Raw genomic sequence first — 23038 nt, 5'->3', positions numbered from 1 at the left:
AGAGAGAGAGAGAGAGAGAGAGAGAGAGATAGATAGATAGATAGATAGATAGATAGATAGATAGATAGATTAGTGAAGCAGTTTAAATACCCTGAGCCCAGGTGGCTCCAATCACTAACGACCCTCCTCTGCCTGCAGGAGGAACCTCTATACCTTTATACACCTAAACCTCTATACCTCTATACCCCTATACCTCTATACGCCAAAGGATGTCCTTTGGGTGGTGGATCATTCTTGAAACACACAGGAAACTGTTGAGTGTGAAAACCCAGCAGCATTGCAGTTCTTGACACAAACCGGTGTGTCTGGCACCATTTACCATATCCTGTTCAAAGGCACTTAAATATGTTGTCTTGCCCATTAACCCTCTGAATGACATATACAATCCATGTCTCAATTGTCTCAAGGCTTAAAAATCATTCTTTAATATGTCTCCTCCCCTTCATCTACACTGATTGAAGTGGATTTAACAAGTGACATCAAAAAGGGATCATAACTTTCACTTGGATTCACCTGGGCTCCCGGGTGACGCAGTGGTCTAAGGCACTGCATCTTAGTGCTAGAGGAGTCACTACAGACCCTGGTTCGATTCCAGGCTGTATCACAACCAGCCGTGATTGGGAGTCCCATAGGGTGGCGCACAATTGGCCCAGCTTTGTCTGCGTTAGGGTTTGGCTGGGGTAGGCCGTCATTGAAAATAAGAATTTGTTCTTAACTTACCTTCCTAGATAAATAAAGGTTAAATAAAATGTCAAAAGTGTTCATAATGTTTTGTCAACTCAGTGTATAAGTTGGGGGGAGGTGGGGATCAGCTTTAATAGGGCAAATAGATTGGGGCTTCCATTAATGTAATTGTCTGCATCATTTCCAACCCTCCATATATATATCTTTTAACATATCTTTTTAAATAGATTTTCCTTTATTATTTTCCTCTAAGTTTACACAAGGTTCAGATAAACTAACTATATAGACAGTATTATTTGTAGACTTCTGTAATGCATTGAAACATGATTCTGTCTGTGTTGTCATAAGGTATAATTAGTCTGGTTGAACAGCTATACCAACACCTCTCCTCTCACTCTTTAGGAATGTCTCTCAGTAGTTTTCCTACGGCAGCGTCCTCCCTGACTTTGTGTGTGTTTGTGCGTTAGTGTGTGTGTGCACGTGCCACCTTTATACCACACAATCATGTGAAGATCTGAGTCGAGATATCACGGTTCAGGTCTGTCCTACACCATTCTGTCTGTTTTACACTATACTGTCTGTTTTACACCATACTGTCTGTCCTGCACCATAATGTCTGTCCTACACCATACTGTCTGTTTTACACCATACTGTCTGTCCTGCACCATAATGTCTGTCCTACACCATACTGTCTGTTTTACACCATACTGTCTGTTTTAAACCATACTGTCTGTCCTACACCATACTGTCTGTCCTACACCATACTGTCTGTTTTACACCATACTGTCTGTTTTACACCATACTGTCTGTCCTACACCATACTGTCTGTTTTACACCATACTGTCTGTCCTACACCATACTGTCTGTCCTACACCATACTGTCTGTTCTACACCATACTGTCTGTCCTACACCATACTATCTGTCCTACACCATACTGTTTGTCCTACACCGTACTGTCTGTTCTACACCATACTGTCTGTCCTACACCATACTGTCTGTCCTACACCATACTGTCTGTCCTACACCGTACTGTCTATCCTACACCATACTGTCTAGATATCATGTACAGCTCTGCCCTACACCATACTGTCTGTTCTACACCATACTGTCTGTCCTACACAATACTGTCTGTCCTACACCATACTGTCTGTCCTACACCATACTGTCTATCCTACACCATACTGTCTAGATATCATGTACAGCTCTGCCCTACACCATACTGTCTGTCCTACACCATACTGTCTGTCCTACACCATACTGTCTGTCCTACACCATACTGTCTGTCCTACACTATACTGTCTGTCCTACACCATACTGTCTGTCCTACACCATACTGTCTGTCCTACACCATACTGTCTGTCCTACACCATACTGTCTGTTCTACACCATACTGTTCTGTCCTACACCATACTGTCTGTCCTACACCATACTGTCTGTCCTACACCATTCTGTCTGTCCTACACCATACTGTCTGTCCTACACCATACTGTCTGTCCTGCACCATACTGTCTGTTCTACACCATACTGTTTGTCCTACACCATACTGTCTGTCCTACACCATACTGTCTGTCCTACACCATACTGTCTGTTCTACATCATACTGTCTAGATATCATGTACAGCTCTGTCCTACACCATACTGTCTGTCCTACACCATACTGTCTGTCCTACACCATACTGTCTCCTCCACACCATACTGTCTGTCCTACACCATACTGTCTGTCCTACCACATACTGTCTAGATATCATGTACAGCTCTGTCCTACACCATACTGTCTGTCCTGCACCATACTGTCTGTTATACACCATACTGTCTGTCCTACACCATACTGTCTGTCCTACACCATACTGTCTGTCCTACACCATACTGTCTAGATATCATGTACAGCTCTGTCCTACACCATACTGTCTGTCCTACACCATACTGTCTGTTATACACCATACTGTCTGTCCTACACCATACTGTCTGTCCTACACCATACTGTCACACAGAGAACACAAACACAGGTGGCTCTGCTCAGTTCAACATCAACTCAGTTCAATATATTTATTGTCTATGTAGTGTCGGACCAACCGACTCTTGTTTTTGGCGTTCACAATGAACGTAACGTTGTTACAAACACAATGCACGTTGCACAGCAGATTGAAAGTGATCGTGTCCATTACATGTCACTCAACATGAAACAGTGAAATCATTTCCAGCCCTGTGGGAGGAGTCCGACTTGACACCCTATTCCCTTTACAGGGAATTACTTTAGACCATTTGCCAATATGTTTACATCCGTCTATTTAATACGGTATCTGTTGGAGGTGGTGCGGATTGTTATGCTTTGATCATGTCCAATCTGTTGGTGTTTCAAATCAAAACAACATGTTGGGAGAACGTTGGGAGTTGGGTTTCCCTGTAAGGTCAGGCTAATTGACATCATTTGAGTAAATTGGAGGTGTACCTGTGGATGTATTTCAAAGGCCTACCTTCAAACTCAGTGCCTCTTTGCTTGACATCATGGGAAAATCTAAAGAAATCAGCCAAGACCTCAGAAAAAAATTGTAGACCTCCACAAGTCTGGTTCATCCTTGAGATAAATTTCCAAACTCCTGAAGGTACCACATTCATCTGTACAAACAACAGTACGCAAGTATAAACACCATTGGACCATGCAGACGTCATACTGCTCAGGAAGGAGACGCGTTCTGTCTCCTAGAGATGAACATACTTTGGTGCGAAAAGTGCAAATAAATCCCAGAACAACAGCAAAGGACCTTGTGAAGATGCTGGAGGAAACAGGTACAAAAGTATCTATATCCACAGTAAAACGAGTCCTATATCAACATAACCTGAAAGGCCGCTCAGCAAGGAAGAAGCCACTGCTCCAAAACCGCCATAAAAAAGCCAGGCTATGGTTTGCAACTGCAGATGGGGACAAAGATCGTACTTTTTGGAGAAATGTCCTCTGCTCTGATGAAACAAAAATAGAACTGTTTGGCCATAATGACCATCGAAATGATTGGAGGAAAAAGGGGGACGCTTGCAAGCTGAAGAACCGTGAAGAACAAGGGTGGCAGCATCATGTTGTGGGGGTGCTTTGCTGCAGGAGGGACTGGTGCTCTTCACAAAAGGAAGGGAAATTATATGGATATATTGAAGCAAAATCTCAAGACATCAGTCAGGAAGTTAAAGCTTGGTCACAAATGGGTCTTCCAAATGGACAATGACCCCAAGCATGCTTCCAAAGTTGTGGCAAAATGGCTTAAGGACAACAAAGGTATTGGAGTGGCCATCACAAAGCCCTGACCTCAATCCTATAGAAAATTTGTGGGCAGAACTGAAAAAGTGTGTGCGAGCAAGGAGGCCTACAAACCTGACTCAGTTACACTTATTTTGGGAAACTTGTGGAAGGCTACCCGAAACGTTTGACCCAAGTTAAAAAATGTATAGACAATGCTACCAAATACTAATTGAGTGTATGTAAACTTCTGAACCACTGGGAATGTGACAAAAGAAATAAAAACTTAAATAATTCATTCTCTCTACTATTATTCTGACATTTCACATTCTTAAAATAAAGTGGTGATCCTAACTGACCTAAGACAGGGAATTTTCACTGTGATTAAATGTCAGGAATTGTGAAAAACTGAGTTTAAATGTATTTGGCTAAGGTGTATGTAAACTTCCGACTTCAACTCTATTTCCCTCAGATTACACAGATACACAAAGAATTTGAAAACAAACCCAATTTGGATAAACTCCCATATCTATTGGGGGAAGTACCACAGTGTGAAATCACAGCAAGATTTGTGACCTGTTGCCACAAGAAAAGGGCAACCAGTGAAGAACAAACACCATTATAAATACAACATATATTTATGTTTATTTACTCTCTTAACAGAGAGTACACAGTGGCAGAATAGCTGACCACTGTGCCTGATCCCAAATTAAGAAAATCCTTGACTATGTACAAACAAATCAAACATCAAACTCCCATATCTGTTAGGCAAAGTACTGCAGTGTGTAATCACACTACATTTGTGGCCTGTTGCCTTGAGAAAGGGACAACCAGAGGAGCACAACCAACATTGTAAATACAACCTATATTTATCTGTTTATTTATCTTCACACGTCAACTATTTGACATTGTTACAACACTGTACGTAGACATAATATAACACATTTTATCAGTGTAATGTTTACTAAAGTTTCCCTTGTTTATTTCCCTTGTGTTTAGTGTCTTTTCCCTAAACACGTGTCCCATGCCAACAAACCCTTTGAGAAAGTAGAAAGAGAGAGAGAGATACACATTGAGATAATCAAAAGATAAGTATCCACCTGTTTCAAATAAAAACATATTTCTTAGTATCTACATTCAATTGATAACAGAGAAAAACAAAGATGCTCAAAACAAGATACTGTCGTCTTTGACTTTTATCTCGATGGAAAAGTACAGTTATTTCCCCAGCATTTACATACAACAGAGACATTGTATTACGAACCAAGTTAACCTAGTTCAGTTGTAATTGGCACCTGTGGGTTTAAATTGGGCTGTGCTGGGTAAACCGAGGCATGCAATTCTCTTTAAGCTATTCTGGGGAGGTATGTATTCGCTGTTACATAACCCCTTGCAGTCTACTGCCAAGACACGCAGCTCTAACAACACACGGAAGGAGTACACACACACACAAACACTTACATACACACACGTGAACTCAATGCACCCACACACACACACCTTTTTAACAATGCAAATGGAATCACAAGCACACAGGTAGATTACACATGCACACAACCCACACACATCTGTGACAACACAAATGAAGTCAACCTACACAACACACACAAACTCAGAAAACATACAACACACACGTTTCTCTGTCCGTACAGCATCTTACTGTCAGTCAGATGAACCACATTGACATTTCAGCAATAAGATAAAACACACTGTAGTCTACAGCAGCAGCATCTAGGGGAAGTATAATAAATATCATAAACGTATACATACCTAAATGAATAACAGATAACGTGTTGTCCCAAATAGTGTTGCAGGTATGTCAGTCTGTCTGTCAGTTCAGTCTGTTCAGGGTATTCACATAAACCTGGGCAGTCTCTCACAGTCTTTCTTTCTTTCTTTCTTTCTTTCTATCTCTATCTCTCTTTCTGTCACTGGTTCTTTCTGTCACGAGTCCTTGTTGTGGGCTAAACAGCCCGGATAGACGGATGGATGAATGGATAGACGGATGGCTGGATGAAGGAGGATTAAAAAACCAACAGAGTGGTGACAGACGGATCTCAGTCACAGAGGAAGATAAGAACAGAACAGCAACAGGTGTAAGTCTATCTAGGTGTTAAGGTGAAGAGAGGTCTGGAGCTGTGAGGAAGGAAAGAACACTCTAGAATGATTGTGTTCTCCCTCCTGCCGTTATAAACTCCAGGGGAGGTGGAGGGGGAGTGTCATATGTCACAAAGTGCAGGAAGCTGCCAGCAACTGCTCTGATTGGTGGCTGCATCAATTTCCTTGTAGGTGCTCGGTCAATAACGACCCAGTGGAATATATTGTGATGCGCCCAAATTGTCACACAAAACCCACATGTTGTTAAATTAGACGGCTGGAAAAAGAAATTGTTGTTCTCTCTCTCTCTCTCTCTCTCTCTCTCTCTCTCTCTCTCTCTCTCTCTCTCTCTCTCTCTGGCATTATTGGCATGGGAAACATATGTTTACATTTCCAAAGCAAGTGAAGTAGATAATAAACAAAAGTGAAATAAACAATAAAAACATTAAACATTACACTCTCTCTTTCTCTCTCTCTCTCATAACTCTTCGTGTTGTTGTTTGTTTAGTGTTTTCCAATTTTCCCAGAAGTGGTTCGATTCTATCGATTATTAAATTACATTGAGCTGGTTTCTGACGTCTGCTTGACATGTTTAAATTTGATAGGGAAGTTGAAAGGTCAAATATACTGTAGGCTTTCTACTGCCAAGTTTACTCCTTCGCTATCTCAGTGAAACGTTTTCTCCAGGAAGTTGTCTAAACGGTATTTCATTTGTTGTTGCCTTATTGTTGTTTGGTAGGTTGCTATACTACTTTCCTTCCAGGAGCGTACAGTATGTTGGGCTTCGATGCCTCATGATTGAGTATTGCTCTGTTCAGGTAGACTGTGATTTAGCTGTGATCTAATAGCAGTGGTAGTGAGCTGACTGTGAACGCTCTGAGAGACTCTGGGTTGAGGTCAGTGATAAAGTAATATACAGTATTACTGTAGTTAAATGAAGGTTAAAAAAAGAGCTATAGGTGTACATACAGTACCAATAGAGTCCCCTTGAAGACTACCATTACAGTCCCCTTGCAGCCTACCATTAGAGTCCCCTTGAAGCCTACCATTAGTGTCCCCTTGAAGACTACCATTACAGTCCCCTTGAAGCCTACCATTACAGTCCCCTTGAAGCCTACCATTACAGTCCCCTTGAAACCTACCATTACAGCCCTTGAAGCCTACCATTACAGTCCCCTTGAAGCCTACCATTACAGTCCCCTTGAAGCCTACCATTACAGTCCCCTTGAAGCCTACCATTGACTGTGTACAGACCCAGCGTGCGACAGAGCTCCAGGAGTTGTGACCCGTTTCTGTTGGTTACAGTGAGGGAAAAAAGTATTTGAACCCCTGCTGATTTTGTACATTTACCCACTGACAAAGAAATGATCAGTCTATCAGTTTATTTGAACAGTGAGAGACAGAATAATAACAAAAAATCCAGAAAAACGCATGTCAAAAATGTTATAAATTGATTTGCTTTTTAATGAGGGAAATAAGTATTTGACCCCCTCTCTATCAGAAAGATTTCTGGCTCCCAGGTGTCTTTTATACAGTTAACGTGCTGAGATTAGGAGCACACTCTTAAAGGTGTGCTCCTAATCTCAATTTGTTACCTGTATAAAAGACACCTGTCCACAGAAGCAATCAATCAATCAGATTCCAAACTCTCCACCATGGCCAAGACCAAAGAGCTCTCCAAGGATGTCAGGGACAAGATTGTAGACCTACACAAGGCTGGAATGGGCTACAAGACCATCACCAAGCAGCTTGGTGAGAAGGTGACAACATTTGATGCGATTATTCGCAAATGAAAGAAACACAAAAGAACTGTCAATCTCCATCGGCCTGGGGCTTCATGCAAGATCTCACCTTGTGGAGTTGCAATGATCATGAGAACAGTGAGAAATCAACCCAGAACTACAAGGGAGGATCCTCTCAATGATCTCAAGGCAGCTGGGACCATAGTCACCAAGAAAACAATTGGTAACACACTACGCCGTGAAGGACTGAAATCCTGCAGCGCCCGCAAGGTCCCCCTGCTCAAGAAAGCACATATACATGCCCGTCTGAAGTTTGCCAATGAACATCTGAATGATTCAGAGGACAACTGGGTGAAAGTGTTGTGGTCAGATGAGACCAAAATAGAGCTCTTTGGCATCAACTCAACTCGCCGTGTTTGGAGGAGGAGGAATGCTGCCTATGACCCCAAGAACAGCATCCCAACCGTCAAACATAGAGGTGGAAACATTATGCTTTGGGGGTGTTTTTCTGCTAAGGGGACAGGACAACTTCACCGCATCATTTGACGGGGCCATGTACTGTCAAATCTTGGGTGAGAACCTCCTTCCCTCAGCCAGGACATTGAAAATGGGTCGTGGATGGGTATTCCAGCATGACAATAACCCAAAACACACGGCCAAGGCAACAAAGGAGTGGCTCAAGAAGAAGCACATTAAGGTCCTGGAGTGGCCTAGCCAGTCTCCAGACCTTAATCCCATAGAAAATCTGTGGAGGGAGCTGAAGGTTCGAGTTGCCAAACGTCAGCCTCGAAACCTTAATGACTTGGAGAAGATCTGCAAAGAGGAGTGGGACAAAATCCCTCCTGAGATGTGTGCAAACCTGGTGGCCAACTACAAGAAACGTCTGACCTCTGTGATTGCCAACAAGGGTTTTGCTACCAAGTACTAAGTCATGTTTTGCAGAGGGGTCAAATACTTATTTGCCTCATTAAAATGCAAATCATTTTATAACATTTTTGACATGTGTTTTTCTGGATTTTTTTGTTGTCATTCTGTCTCTTACTGTTCAAATAAACCTACCATTAAAATTATAGACTGATCATTTCTTTGTCAGTGGGCAAATGTACAAAATCATCAGGGGATCAAATACTTTTTTCCCTCACTGTATGTTGTCTTAGTTGTGCCTACTGGGGCATATCGGGGAGGGAATGCTGTCTCCTCCAGGTAGGTGTTTGTGTCCATGTCTACTCTCTCGTTCTGTCACCCCCCCCCTCTCTCTCTTCTCCTGGGTTTTGTTATGACACTCCTCTTTCACCACCTTGTGAAAATATTCCAGCGTCTACCCGACATCAATGCTCTCTCTCTCTCGCTCCTTCCCTCCCTCTTTCTTTCCTACCTCTATGTCTGTAAACATGCAAGCTATGCATTTATTTAAGATGAAAGACTACACACACACAGAGACACACACAGAGACACACACATACAAACAGACTGAGAGACTTACCCATCTATCTACCAACAGTAAAGTCAACAAGTGGAACAAAGTGTCCCTTAACAACACAGCCCCTTAACCACCCAGCCCCCTAACAACATAGCCAAGCCCCCTAACAACATAGCCCAGCCCCCTAACAACCCAGCCCAGTCCCCTAACAACCCAGCCCAGTCCCCTAACAACCCAGCCCAGTCCCCTAACAGCCCAGCCCAGTCCCCTAACAACCCAGCCCAGTCCCCTAACAACCCAGCCCAGTCCCCTAACAACCCAGCCCAGTCCCTAAACAACCCAGCCCAGTCCCCTAACAGCCCAGCCCAGTCCCCTAACAACCCAGCCCAGTCCCCTAACAGCCCAGCCCAGTCCCCTAACAACCCAGCCCAGTCCCCTAACAACCCAGCCCAGTCCCCTAACAACCCAGCCCAGTCCCCTAACCCAGCCCAGCCCCTTAACAACCCAGCCCAACCCAGCCCCTTAACAACCCAGCTCAGCCCCTTAACAACCCAGCCCAGTCCCCTAACAACCTACCCAGCCCAGTCCCCTAACAACCTACCCAGCCCAGTCCCCTAACAACCTACCCAGCCCCCTAACAACCCAGGCCAGCTCGGTCCAGCCCAGCTCTGCTCCCTAACAACCTCGCCCAGCCCCCTAACAACCCAGCCCAGCGTTTAATACAAGTTAGAAAAACATGTGCTCTGTCTGTCTGTCTGTCTGTCTGTCTGTCTGTCTGTCTGTCTGTCTGTCTGTCTGTCTGTCTGTCTGTCTGTCTGTCTGTCTGTCTGTCTGTCTGTCTGTCTCGCCCTTCTTGCCAAACAACAAAGGGTAGCTTGATCATTCTTTAGGCTTGGACTCAGTTTGGAGTATTGAGCACTTAAATAAAATCAGCTGAGAATGTCTGTCAGGGTAAAAAAGAAGGACAGAGGGGAAGAGGCAGTGAACACACTGCTGCCAAATATATCCTAGTACTGTCCCAACAGCTGTTAGGGACAGGTACAGATATCCTTATACTGTCCAAACAGCTGTTAGGGATAGGTAAAGATATCCTAGTACTGTCCCAACAGCTGTTAGGGACAGGTACAGATATCCTTATACTGTCCAAACAGCTGTTAGGGATAGGTAAAGATATCCTAGTACTGTCCCAACAGCTGTTAGGGACAGGTAAAGATATCCTAGTACTGTCCCAACAGCTGTTAGGGACAGGTACAGATATCCTCATACTGTCCCAACAGCTGGGACAGGTACAGATATCCTAGTACTGTCCCAACAGCTGTTAGGGACAGGTAAAGATATCCTAGTACTGTCCCAACAGCTGTTAGGGATAGGTATAGATATCCTAGTACTGTCCCAACAGCCTTTAGGGACAGGTGAGAATATCCTAGTACTGTCCCAACAGCTGTTAGTGGTGTGGTCTGAGGAACAGGTACAACAGAGATGAGAAAGACATACAGACAATATTTTGATTTATTTTTCGTAAAGGAAACTTCAGAATCCTTTTTAGATCTCAGATACACTCCAAGTTTCCACATTTCCTGTTGTCCTGCAACAGGTTGATCGTTTGTGATAGAAATGGTGGTTGCCATGGCGACGTTAAACATACTAAACAGGGATTGGGTTAAATGCGGAAGACACATTTCAGTTGAATACATTCAGTTGGACAACTGACTAGGTATCCTCCCTTTCCCTTTCCCTTTAAACAGAGAGCTTTGTAAAGAGAGAGAGCGAGAGAGAGCAGAGCGAGAGAGCGAGCGAGAGCGAGCGAGAGAGCGAGAGAGAGAGCGAGCGAGAGAGCGAGCGAGAGAGCGAGAGAGAGAGCGAGAGAGAGAGCGAGAGAGAGAGCGAGAGAGAGAGCGAGAGAGAGAGCAGAGCCAAAACAGAGGAGGAGAAGGGGTCTCGTCTGAACTCTTTCCAGGAAAGATAAAGGTAATCAGGGACAATCCTGAGAAAAACAAAGATTGTAGCTGGAAATGTAAAATCTTGAAACTGTGTTGAATAACTGGGACAAAGTGACCTTCAGCAAAGACGGACATGTTAATCTACTTTAGCAGAGCAGTGGGTTCTATAACTTCCTAGTTTCACATGCGGAACGCCTAGCCAACATCCAATGGAACAGCACGGTGGAAAATACCTCAAAAATCTAATAATTTCAATTTCTCAAACATACAACTATTTTACACCATTTTAAAGATACACTACTCCTTAATCCAACCACATTGTCCGATTTCAAAAAGGCTTTACAGCGAAAGCAAACATTTGATTATATTAGGAGAGTACATAGACAAAAATAACCACACAGCCATTTTCCAAGCAAGGATATATGTCACAAAAACCCAAAACACAGCTAAATGAAGCACTAACCTTTGACGATCTTCATCAGATGACACTCCTAGGACATCATGTTACACAATACATGTATGTTTTGTTCGATAAAGTTCATATTTATATCCAAAAACAGCATTTTACATTGGCGCGTGATGTTCAGAAAATGTATTCCCACCAAAAACTTCCGGTGAATTTACAAAAATACTCATAAATGTTGACAAAATACATAACAATTATTTTATGAATTATAGATACAGTACTCCTTTATGAAACCGCTGTCAGATTTTAAAATAGCTTTACGGAGAAAGCACATTTTTCAATATTCTGAGAACATAGCTCGCCATCACAGCAAGCTATACAGACACCCGCCAAGTTCGGGGTCACCTAAACTCGGAATTAGTATTATAATTATTCTCTTACCTTTGCTGATCTTCGTCAGAATGCACTCCCAGGACTGCTACTTCCACAAGAAATGTTGTTTTTGTTCGAAATAATCCATATTTATGTACAAATACCTCAGTTTTGTTCGTGCGTACAGAGCACTATCCAAAGGCATAACGTGCGAGCGCAGTACCAGAGACGAAAAGTCTAAATGTTCCATTACCTTTCTTAGAAGCATGTCAAATGCTGTTTAAAATCAATCTTTATGGTATTTTTAACGTAAAAATGTGATAATATTCCAACCGGACAATAGCATATTCATTCAAGAAGAAAAAGAAGGAACGGCGTGCTCGCGTGACCGCGCATATCCAATCCCTTTGTCCTCAGGCAGTCCACTCAGTGACTGAGCTCCTATTCTCTGCCCAGTGACAGGAGAATGCTGAAAGAACTTTCTGAAGGCTGTTGACAGCCAATGGAAGCCTTAGGAAGTGCAACGTCACCCCACAGACACTGTAGTTTCTATAGAGATTCAAAAGAAGAACTACAATTCTCAGACTTTCCACTTCCTGCTTGGATTTTTCTCAGGTTTTTGCCTGCCATATGAGTTCTGTTATACTCACAGACACCATTCAAACAGTTTTAGAAACTTCAGAGTGTTTTCTATCCAAATCTGCTAATACGATGCCTATTCTAGTTTCTGGGCAAGAGTAGTAACCAGTTTAATTTGGGTACGTTTTTCATCCGGCCGTGAAAATACTGACCCCTATCCCAAACAGGTTTAATCTCCTTTAGCAGAGCAGTGGGTTCTATAACTAGCCTAGTTTGACATGTTTTGGGCATGCTCTCTGCTTGCTGCCTAGTTCCTGCCTACCTTCCTGCCTAATTGCTGCCTACAGCCAGCAGCATACCACTCTGCATCCCACTGCTGGCTTACCTCTGAAGCTAAGCAGGTTTGGTCCTGGTCAGTCCCTTGATGGAGACCAGATGCTGCTGGAAGTGGTATTGGAGGGCCAGTAGGTTTCTAACCTCCTGACACTGCCCTGTGGAGGGGGCTGTCTTTCGGATGGGACATTTAATGGGTGTCCTGACTCTCTGTGGTCACTAAGGATCCCATGGCACTTATTGTAAGAGTAGGGGTGTTAACCCTGGTGTCCAGGCTAAATTCCCATCTGGCCCTCAAACCATCACGGTCACCTAATCATCCCCAGTTTACAATTGGCTCATTCCTCCCCCAGGTCGTTGCTGTAAATGAGAACGTGTTCTCAGTCAACTTACCTGGTAAAATAACAGTGAAAAAAATATAATACTTCCTGCCTACTCATTGCCTACCAGCTAACACATCTCATGTGACAGGGCTGGTGAGAAAGATGGCTGTATTCTGGGGACCGATTAAGTAGACGTTTTCCTTATAACCACAGGTCTAGGATCAGTTTCAGGATCTCCCTAACCTTAACCATTAGAAAATAACTTGGCAACTGATCTAGCATCAGCTTGCCTTTATCCATGTCTTGAGGACGTGGGGGAAATGCATTAAACTGGCCACTAGGGGCAACAGTGAGCACTTATTTTATTTATTTCACCTTTATTTAACCAGGTAAGCTAGTTGAGAACAAGTTCTCATTTACAACTGAGACCTGGCCAAGATAAAGCAAAGCAGTGCAACACAAACAACAACACAGAGTTACACATCGAATAAACAAGCGTACAGTCAATAACACAATAGAAAAAAAGAAAGTCTATATACAGTGTGTGCAAACGGCATGAGGAGGTAAGGCAATAAATAAGCCATAGTAGCAAAGTAATTACAATTTAGCAGATTAACACTGGAGTGATAGATGAGCAGATGATGTGCAAGTAGTGATTCTGGTGTGCAAAAGAGCAGAACAGTAAATAAAAACAATATGGGGATGAGGTAGGTAGATTGGGTGGGCTATTTACAGATGGACTATGTACAGCTGCAGCGATCGGTTAGCTGCTCAGATAGCTGATGTTTAAAGTTAGTCTCCAGCTTCAGCGATTTTTGCAATTCGTTCCAGTCACTGGCAGCAGAGAACTGGAAGGAAAGGCGCCCAAAGGAGGTGCTGGCTTTGGGGATGACCAGTGAGATATACCTGCTGGAGCGCGTGCTACGGGTGGGTGTTGTTATGGTAACCAGTGAGCTGAGATAAGGCGGAGCTTTACCTAGCATAGACTTATAGATGACGTGGAGCCAGTGGGTCTGGCGACGAATATGTAGCGAGGGCCAGCCAACGAGAGCATACAGGTCGCAGTGGTGGGTAGTATAAGGGGCTTTGGTAACAAAACGGATGGCACTGTGATAGACTGCATCCAGTTTGCTGAGTAGAGTATTGGAAGCTATTTTGTAGATGGCATCGCCGAAGTCGAGGATCGGTAGGATAGTCAGTTTTACGAAGGTAAGTTTGGCGGCATGAGTGAAGGAGGCTTTGTCTCGAAATAGGAAGCCGATTCTAGATTGATTTGGATTTGATTGGAGGAGAGTATACAGTTTAGCCAGACACCTAGGTATTTGTAGTTGTCCACGTATTCTAGGTCAGAACTGTCCAGAGTAGTGATGCTAGCCGGGCAGGTGGGTGCGGGCAGTGAACGGTTGAAAAGCATGCATTTGGTTTTACTAGCGTTTAAGAGCAGTTTAACCTGTTAGGGCTAGGGGGCAGTATTTACACGGCCGGATAAAAAACGTACCCGATTTAATCTGGTTACTAATCCTACCCAGTAACTAGAATATGCATATACTTATTATATATGGATAGAAAACACCCTAAAGTTTCTAAAACTGTTTGAATGGTGTCTGTGAGTATAACAGAACTCATATGGCAGGCAAAAACCTGAGAGATTCCTTTACAGGAAGTGGCCTGTCTGACCATTTATTGGCTTTCTTTGACATCTCTTCCAAAAACAAAGGATCTCTGCTGTTACGTGACACTTCCCACGGCTCCAATGGGCTCTCAGAGCCCGGGAAAAACCTGAATGACGTAATTCAAAGCCCTGGCTGAAATACACGAGCGCTTTTGCTAAGTGGTCTATCAGCAGACAAAAGGCTTAGGCGCGTGCACTGGCCGCCCCCGCCTTTCTGTTTTTCCCTCTTTTTACAGACAGGCAGATTCCCGGTCGGAATATTATCGCTTTTCTACGAGATAAATTGCATAAAAATTGATTTTAAACAGCGGTTGACATGCTTCGAAGTACGATAATGGAATATTTAGACATTTTTTGTCACGAAATGCGCCATGCGCACGACCCTGATTTACCATTGGGATAGTGTCTAGAACGCACGAACAAAACATCGCTGTTGGAACATAACGATGGATTATTTGGGACCAAACCAACATTTGTTATTGAAGTAGAAGTCCTGGAGTGCATTCTGACGAAGAACAGGAAAGGTAAGACCATTTTTCTTATAGTAAATGTGATTTTGGTGAAGGCTAAACTTGCCGGGTGTCTAAATAGCTAGCACGTGATGGCTGGGCTATGTACTTAGAATATTGCAAAATGTGCTTCATCCGAAAAGCTGGACATATCGAGTGCATAGAGGAGTTCTGTATCTATAATTCTTAAAATAATTGTTATGCTTTTTGTGAACGTTTATCGTGAGTAATTTAGTAAATTGTTAGTAAATTCCCCGGAAGTTTGCGGGGGGTATGCTAGCTCTGAACGTCACATGCTAATATAAAAAGCTGTTTTTTGATATAAATATGAACTTGATTGAACAAAACATACATGTATTGTATAACATAATGTCCTAGGAGTGTCATCTGATGAAGATCGTCAAAGGTTAGTGCATAATTTTAGCTGGGTTTTGTGATTTTGGACGGCTAGCCTTGCTTTGAAAATGGCTGTCCTTGCTAAGAAAATGGCTGTGTTGTTGCTTTTTGCTGTGGTGGTTTCCTAACATAATCTAATGTTTTGCTTTCGCTGTAAAGACTTTTTGAAATCGGACAATGTGGTTAGATTAACGAGAGTCTTATCTTTAAAATGGTGTAAAATAGTTGATTGTTTGAGAAAATTGAATTGTGGTATTTTAGTTGGTTTTGTATTTCGCGCCGTGCGATGCCATTGGCTAGGGGTTCTGCTGGCGGAACGTATAGATATGAGAGAGAGAGAGAGAGAGAGAGAGAGAGAGAGAGAGAGAGGAGAGATTGGGGGTAGAGAGGGGGAGAGAGAGAGACTATTTATTTGACTCCTGTGGTTGTTGTTGTTCAGGAGGAAAGGGGGAACCAGCAGAGATCTGTTCTCATTTGTTGACAAGACTATTAATTATTCTTGTTTACGAAATTGACTGTGCGCAACGTAGCTATTGCCTGTCTGTTTTGCCTCTTCTTGTCCAACTGCGGCTAAAGTCAGCCTGTGTCTGCCAAACAGCAGGGAATGGATAGCGGGCAGGTTGCTGTGGGCATGGCATTTACATTTTCACTTCCTGTAAGTGTGATCACCATAACATCATGTGAAATCAAATATGTGCCCTAGTTAAAGCTGCCCTTTTTGGCTGAGAGGTCTGCCCTTTTTGCCAACACGTCTTCTGACCTCAATGGGTCTTCCTGGTTAACTAAAGGTTAAATAGGTTAGAGTTGTTTATTTTCACTTCCTGCTACTGTGAGCACAATAACAACTATGTGACCTGACCAGGGAAGACTCTGTGTCCCAGTTAGAGGCTGTCCTACATGTAGAGATCAGGTTCTACATTTAAAGGAAACTCTGTGGCCCAGTTAGAGGCTGTCCTACATGTAGAGATCAGGTTCTACATTTAGAGGAAACTCTGTGGCCCAGTTAGAGGCTATCTTCAGATCAGGTATCATCTCTTAGGTGTTGTGCCATGGAATCAGAATGCTGGGACCTAACAGGGGTATGACTGCATCACTGACCTCTCTCTCTCCTAAAGGAAAACACCTTAAACTTATGGGGGTCTCCTGTGTCCCTTTCCTAACAGGGGTATGACTGTGAGTCTATGGGGGGGGGGGGGGGCACTGAACGGTCAGTGTATGTGTGTGTGTGAGCACGTGTTAATGCATATGTATGTATGATATGTGTGTGTATGTGTGTCTGAGCAATCAGCTGGGGACTTAATAGAGGAATAGACAGAGAGACAGGCAGGTAGGCAGACAGACGGGAAGGACGGACGGCCGGGAGACAAACAGCATGGCTGAACGTTTTGTCTGATCAATTAAATAAATAATAAGAAAATAAGTGTTTTCTCAACATAGAAATACGGCGATTAGAACAGGAGTTTACATGTTATTATGGTATTAAAGACGACACCAAACACCCATCTGGGTTACAAGAGCAGATACAATGTAATCTTAATTATACAAGGGAAGGTGTCTGGCACGATTCACTATTTCTTTTAAAAAATGTTGGTGTTCACATAGTGTGTTTGTTTGATTTACAACTGACCAAACTGACCAACTGATCACACTGACCAACCAACCAACCACACTGACCAACCAACAAACTGACCAACTGACCAACTGACCAACCAACTGACCAACCAACAAACTGACCAACTGACCAACCGACCAACCAACCACACTGACCAACCAACAAACTGACCAACTGACCAACCGACCAACCAACCACACTGACCAACTGACCAACTGACCAACCAACCAACCACACTGACCAACCAACAAACTGACCAACTGACCAACCGACCAACCAACAAACTGACCAACTGACCAACTGACCAACCAACCAACCACACTGACCAACCAACAAACTGACCAACTGACCAACCGACCAACCAACCACACTGACCAACTGACTAACCAACCACACTGGGGGGGAAACAACCGACCAGTGTGGTTGGAAACAACCGACCAGACTGACCAACTGACCAACCAACCACACTGACCAACTGACCAACCAACCAAACTGACCAACTGACCAACTGACCAACTGACCAACTGACCAACCAACCACACTGACCAACTGACCAACCAACCACACTGACCAAACAACCGACCACATTGAACACACTGACCAAACGACCAACTGACCAACCAACAGACTGACCACACTGACCAACCGACCAACTGACCAACTGGCCAACTGACCAAACTGACCAACCGACCACACTGACCAACCGACCAACCGACTAACCGACCACACTGACCAATCACACTGACCAACCGACCAACCCCCCCCCCCACCACCATATGTCTCTATAGTGGACACCTGACACAGAACCCCCCCCCCCCCCCAACACCATATGTCTCTATAGTGGACACCTGACTCAGAACCCCCCCCCCCCCCAACACCACCACCATATGTCTCTATGATGGACAGCTGACTCAGAACCCCCCCCCCCCAACACCATATGTCTCTATAGTGGACACCTGACTCAGACCCCCCCCCCCCAACACCACCACCATATGTCTCTATGATGGACAGCTGACTCAGAACCCCCCCCCCCCAACACCACCACCATATGTCTCTATGATGGACAGCTGACTCAGAACCCCCCCCCAACACCATATGTCTCTATAGTGGACACCTGACACAGAACCCCCCCCCCCCCCAACACCATATGTCTCTATAGTGGACACCTGACTCAGAACCCCCCCCCCCCCACCACCACCACCACCATATGTCTCTATGATGGACAGCTGACTCAGACCCCCCCCCCACCACCATATGTCTTTATGATGGACACCTGACTCAGAACCCTCCCCCCCAACACCACCACAATATGTCTCTATAGTGGACACCTGACTCAGAACCCCCCCCCCCCCCCAACACCATATGTCTCTATGATGGACACCTGACTCAGAACCCCCCCCCCCCCCACCACCATATGTCTCTATGATGGACAGCTGACTCAGAACCCCCCCCCCACCACCATATGTCTCTATGATGGACAGCTGACTCAGAACCCCCCCCCACCACCATATGTCTCTATGATGGACAGCTGACTCAGAACCCCCCCCCCAACACCATATGTCTCTATGATGGACACCTGACTCAGAACCCCCCCCCCCCCACACCACCATATGTCTTTATGATGGACAGCTGACTCAGAACCCCCCCTTCCCACACCACCATATGTCTCTATGATGGACAGCTGACTCAGAACCCCCCCCCCCCACACCACCATATGTCTTTATGATGGACACCTGACTCAGAACCCCCCCCCCCCACACCACCATATGTCTCTATGATGGACAGCTGACTCCGAACCCCCCCCCCCCACCACCATATGTCTCTATGATGGACAGCTGACTCAGAACCCCCCCCCAACACCATATGTCTCTATGATGGACAGCTGACTCAGAACCCCCCCCCCCACCACCATATGCCTCTATGATGGACAGCTGACTCAGAACCCCCCCCCACCACCATATGCCTCTATGATGGACAGCTGACTCAGAACCCCCCCCCCCCCAACACCATATGTCTCTATAGTGGACACCTGACTTAGAACCCCCCCCCAACACCATATGTCTTTATGATGGACACCTGACTTAGAACCCCCCCCCCCAACACCATATGTCTTTATGATGGACACCTGACTCAGAAACACCTCCACCACCATATGTCTCTATGATGGACACCTGACTCAGACACACCTCCACCACTAGAACTGTTTCTGTTGATCTCTGTTGATGGTCGCAGCATCTTGGATTACCGGGTCACGTCTGCCAGCCTTTTCCCGGATTCTCCCGGTGTCACTATACCGGGCCGACGTCACTGTGTGTCGGGGTCCGGGAAACTCAGCGTCGGGTGATATTTATTTGTGAATGTACAATATATATAGCCTATCCTGTTCTAAATCAATAAATAAAGTCTCAGCTCACAGTTTAGACCAGGATACTGTCTGTTAGTCAACACCTCTACAAACATGTCAGCGCCAGCGCTTGTTTTGACACGATGACCCCATTCAGACAGCTGTGACCTGATTAGGCTACTAGCTTTAGTTACTTTGATGACAGAAATGTAAAATGTCCATATCAGTAAAACAGATAGACCTACATTATCAACATGACCCCTGGTATCCTCTAACCCCATTGGTCCATGCCAGATATTTGACCTCTAACCTTGGTATCCTCAAACCACATCGGTCCATGCCAGATATTTAAATCTGACCCCTGGTATCCTCTAACCAGATTGGTCCATGACAGACATTTGACCTCTAACCCTTGCTATCCTCTCTCCCCATTGGTCCAGGTGAGAAGAAGAGGTCATTGGGGCGGGACTACCACCCTCTGTGTCTGAAGTGTCAACAGTGTCAGAGACAGTTGACCCCGGGACAACATGCTGAGGTATGGAGAGAGAGGGAGGGAGGGAAGAGGAGGAGGGAGAGAAGGGGGACCCCAGGACAACATGCTGAGGTATGGAGAGAGAGGGAGGGAGGGAAGAGGAGGAGGGAGAGAAGGGGGACCCCAGGACAACATGCTGAGGTATGGAGAGAGAGGGAGGGAGGGAAGAGGAGGAGGGAGAGAAGGGGGACCCCAGGACAATATGCTGAGGTATGGAGAGAGAGGGAGGGCGGGAAGAGGAGGAGGGAGAGAAGGGGGACCCCGGGACAATATGCTGAGGTATGGAGAGAGAGGGAGGGAGGGAAGAGGAGGAGGGAGAGAAGGGGGACCCCGGGACAACATGCTGAGGTATGGAGAGAGAGGGAGGGAGGGAAGAGGAGGAGGGAGAGAAGGGGGACCCCAGGACAACATGCTGAGGTATGGAGAGAGAGGGAGGGAGGGAAGAGGAGGAGGGAGAGAAGGGGGACCCCAGGACAACATGCTGAGGTATGGAGAGAGAGGGAGGGAGGGAAGAGGAGGGAGAGAAGGGGGACCCCAGGACAATATGCTGAGGTATGGAGAGAGAGGGAGGGAGGGAAGAGGAGGAGGGAGAGAAGGGGGACCCCAGGACAACATGCTGAGGTATGGAGAGAGAGGGAGGGAGGGAAGAGGAGGAGGGAGAGAAGGGGGACCCCAGGACAATATGCTGAGGTATGGAGAGAGAGGGAGGGAGGGAAGAGGAGGAGGGAGAGAAGGGGGACCCCAGGACAACATGCTGAGGTATGGAGAGAGAGGGAGGGAGGGAAGAGGAGGAGGGAGAGAAGGGGGAGAGAGGAACGGGAGTTGAGAGGGAGGGGAGTATAGCATGGAGGGGGGAGACGTAGGAGGGAGAGGGGAGAGGGGGAGAGAGGTAAGGGAAGGGGGAGAGAGAGTGTATCTATGTATCTCATGAACTAAGATGTTTTCTGTGCTTTGTGTTTCAGCATGATGAGAAACCCTACTGCACTAACTGTTACATGAAGATGTTTGGTACCAGAGGTAGATACTGCTTGGTGATGTACTGTAACTGTTGTGATGAGAAACCCTACTGCACTAACTGTTACATGAAGATGTTTGGTACCAGAGGTAGATACTGCTTGGTGATGTACTGTAACTCTCTCTCTCTCTCTCTCTCTCTCTCTCTCTCTCTCTCTCTCTCTCTCTCTCTCTCTCTCTCTCTCCTCTCTCTCTCTCTCTCTCTCTCTCTCTCTCAGCAGGTAACAGGAGACTGATGTCAAACTGTCACAGCTCAGCCTCCTCTTCCTCTTCCTCCTCCTAGGAACCAGTCTAACCAAAAACCACCAAAATACAACCTAATGAGAACTAACAGCCTATCAACAAGGATCTATGTTCAACAAACCTGACATTCAGCCATCAAGCCAATGACCAACCAACTAGACCCAACATTCAGCCAACCAACATTTGACCAACCAAGAAATACTCTGAAAGTCCCCCTCTTTCAGTCAGTCATAAAACAACTACCTTCACCACAACATTGTGTTCAATGGAGACAACGGTTGTTCTTCAATAAAACAGAAGCTTCTACAGTCGTCTGGTTGAAGTGTGTTAAACACAGAGTCTCTTTAGGCATCAACACACATGTACTGGAGTACACAGACACACATCCTACACTACACATGTACTGGAGTACACAGACACACATCCTACACTACACATGTACTGGAGTACACAGACACACATCCTACACTACACATGTACTGGAGTACACAGACACACATCCTACACTACACATGTACTGGAGTACACAGACACACATCCTACACTACACATGTACTGGAGTGGACACTACCTAGTCAGATCATGTTTTAATACCACCAGAGTTCTGAACACACACACGCGCGCGCACGCACGCACGCACGCACGCACGCACGCACGCACACACACACACACACACACACACACACACACACTTGGCTATGAGGGTTTCAGCATGATATTCATACTGTATGTTGTAGTCTGTCCAAGAGGAGAATCACACAAGACTGATCTCAGTTAATTCATACTGTATGTTGTAGTCTGTCCAAGAGGAGAATCACACAAGACTGATCTCAGTTAATTCATACTGTATGTTGTAGTCTGTCCAAGAGGGGAATCACACAAGACTGACAGCCTGTAATTTTATTAAAAGCATTCAGTTGATTACATGGCAGTTTAGAGAGCAACATCATAACAATAATCTACTTCATAATCAATAATCAATATCATAACATTTATAATCAATAACATCATTATCTATATACTACTAACAACATCATAACAATAATCTACATCATAATCAATATCATAACATTTATAATCAATAACATCATGAGGTAAACAACAACAAACCCCTTTATTAAAAAATGTTTAAAATACAAAGAATGACCAGATGATTATAATAATACAATGGAATAATAATGGAAACACTTCAAGATAAAGAATCTAAGAGACACTAAATGAGATAAAGAATCTAAGAGACACTAAATAAGAGAAAGAATCTAAGAGACACTAAATAAGATAAAGAATCTAAGAGACACTAAATAAGATAAAGACATTAAGACAAAACCAAAAAGCAATTTATTCTGGAACACAAAACAGACAGTAATTGAGCTACTCTCTTAAAATAATCAAACCCCCATGTTACCCAGAACCCCATGTTACCCAGAACCCCATGTTACCCAGAACCCCATGTCACCCCAAACCCCATGTTACCCAAAACCCCATGTTACCCAGAACCCCATGTTACCCAGAACCCCATGTTACCCAGAACCCCATGTTACCCAGAACCCCATGTTACCCAGAACCCCATGTCACCCCAAACCCCATGTTACC

The 23038-nt window shown here is 44.8% G+C and overlaps 1 protein-coding gene and 1 long non-coding RNA gene across 4 annotated transcripts in view; one reads left to right on the top strand and one right to left on the bottom strand.

Moving 5' to 3' along the window:
* Positions 1-23038, bottom strand: part of LOC115187372 (high affinity choline transporter 1) — a 301018-nt gene that overhangs the window by 102388 nt on the left and 175592 nt on the right. For 2 of the 3 annotated variants that reach the window (XM_029746441.1, XM_029746439.1), the window contains exon 1: positions 5682-6084. The exons of the other annotated variant lie outside the window; for it this stretch is intronic. The gene's annotated coding sequence lies outside the window, so the exon portion shown is untranslated. Of the gene's footprint in view, positions 1-5681; positions 6085-23038 lie in introns of those variants that run through there. 3 annotated transcript variants of the gene reach the window in all.
* Positions 20061-21756, top strand: LOC115187416 (uncharacterized). The gene is made up of 3 exons (XR_003876053.1): positions 20061-20191; positions 21151-21205; positions 21421-21756. It is a non-coding gene; the product is annotated as an uncharacterized LOC115187416 (long non-coding RNA).

Source organism: Salmo trutta, unplaced genomic scaffold (genome assembly GCF_901001165.1).
Source record: "Salmo trutta unplaced genomic scaffold, fSalTru1.1, whole genome shotgun sequence".
NCBI classification, from domain to species: Eukaryota; Metazoa; Chordata; class Actinopteri; order Salmoniformes; family Salmonidae; genus Salmo; species Salmo trutta.
This window is presented reverse-complemented; position numbering and strand designations above follow the sequence as displayed.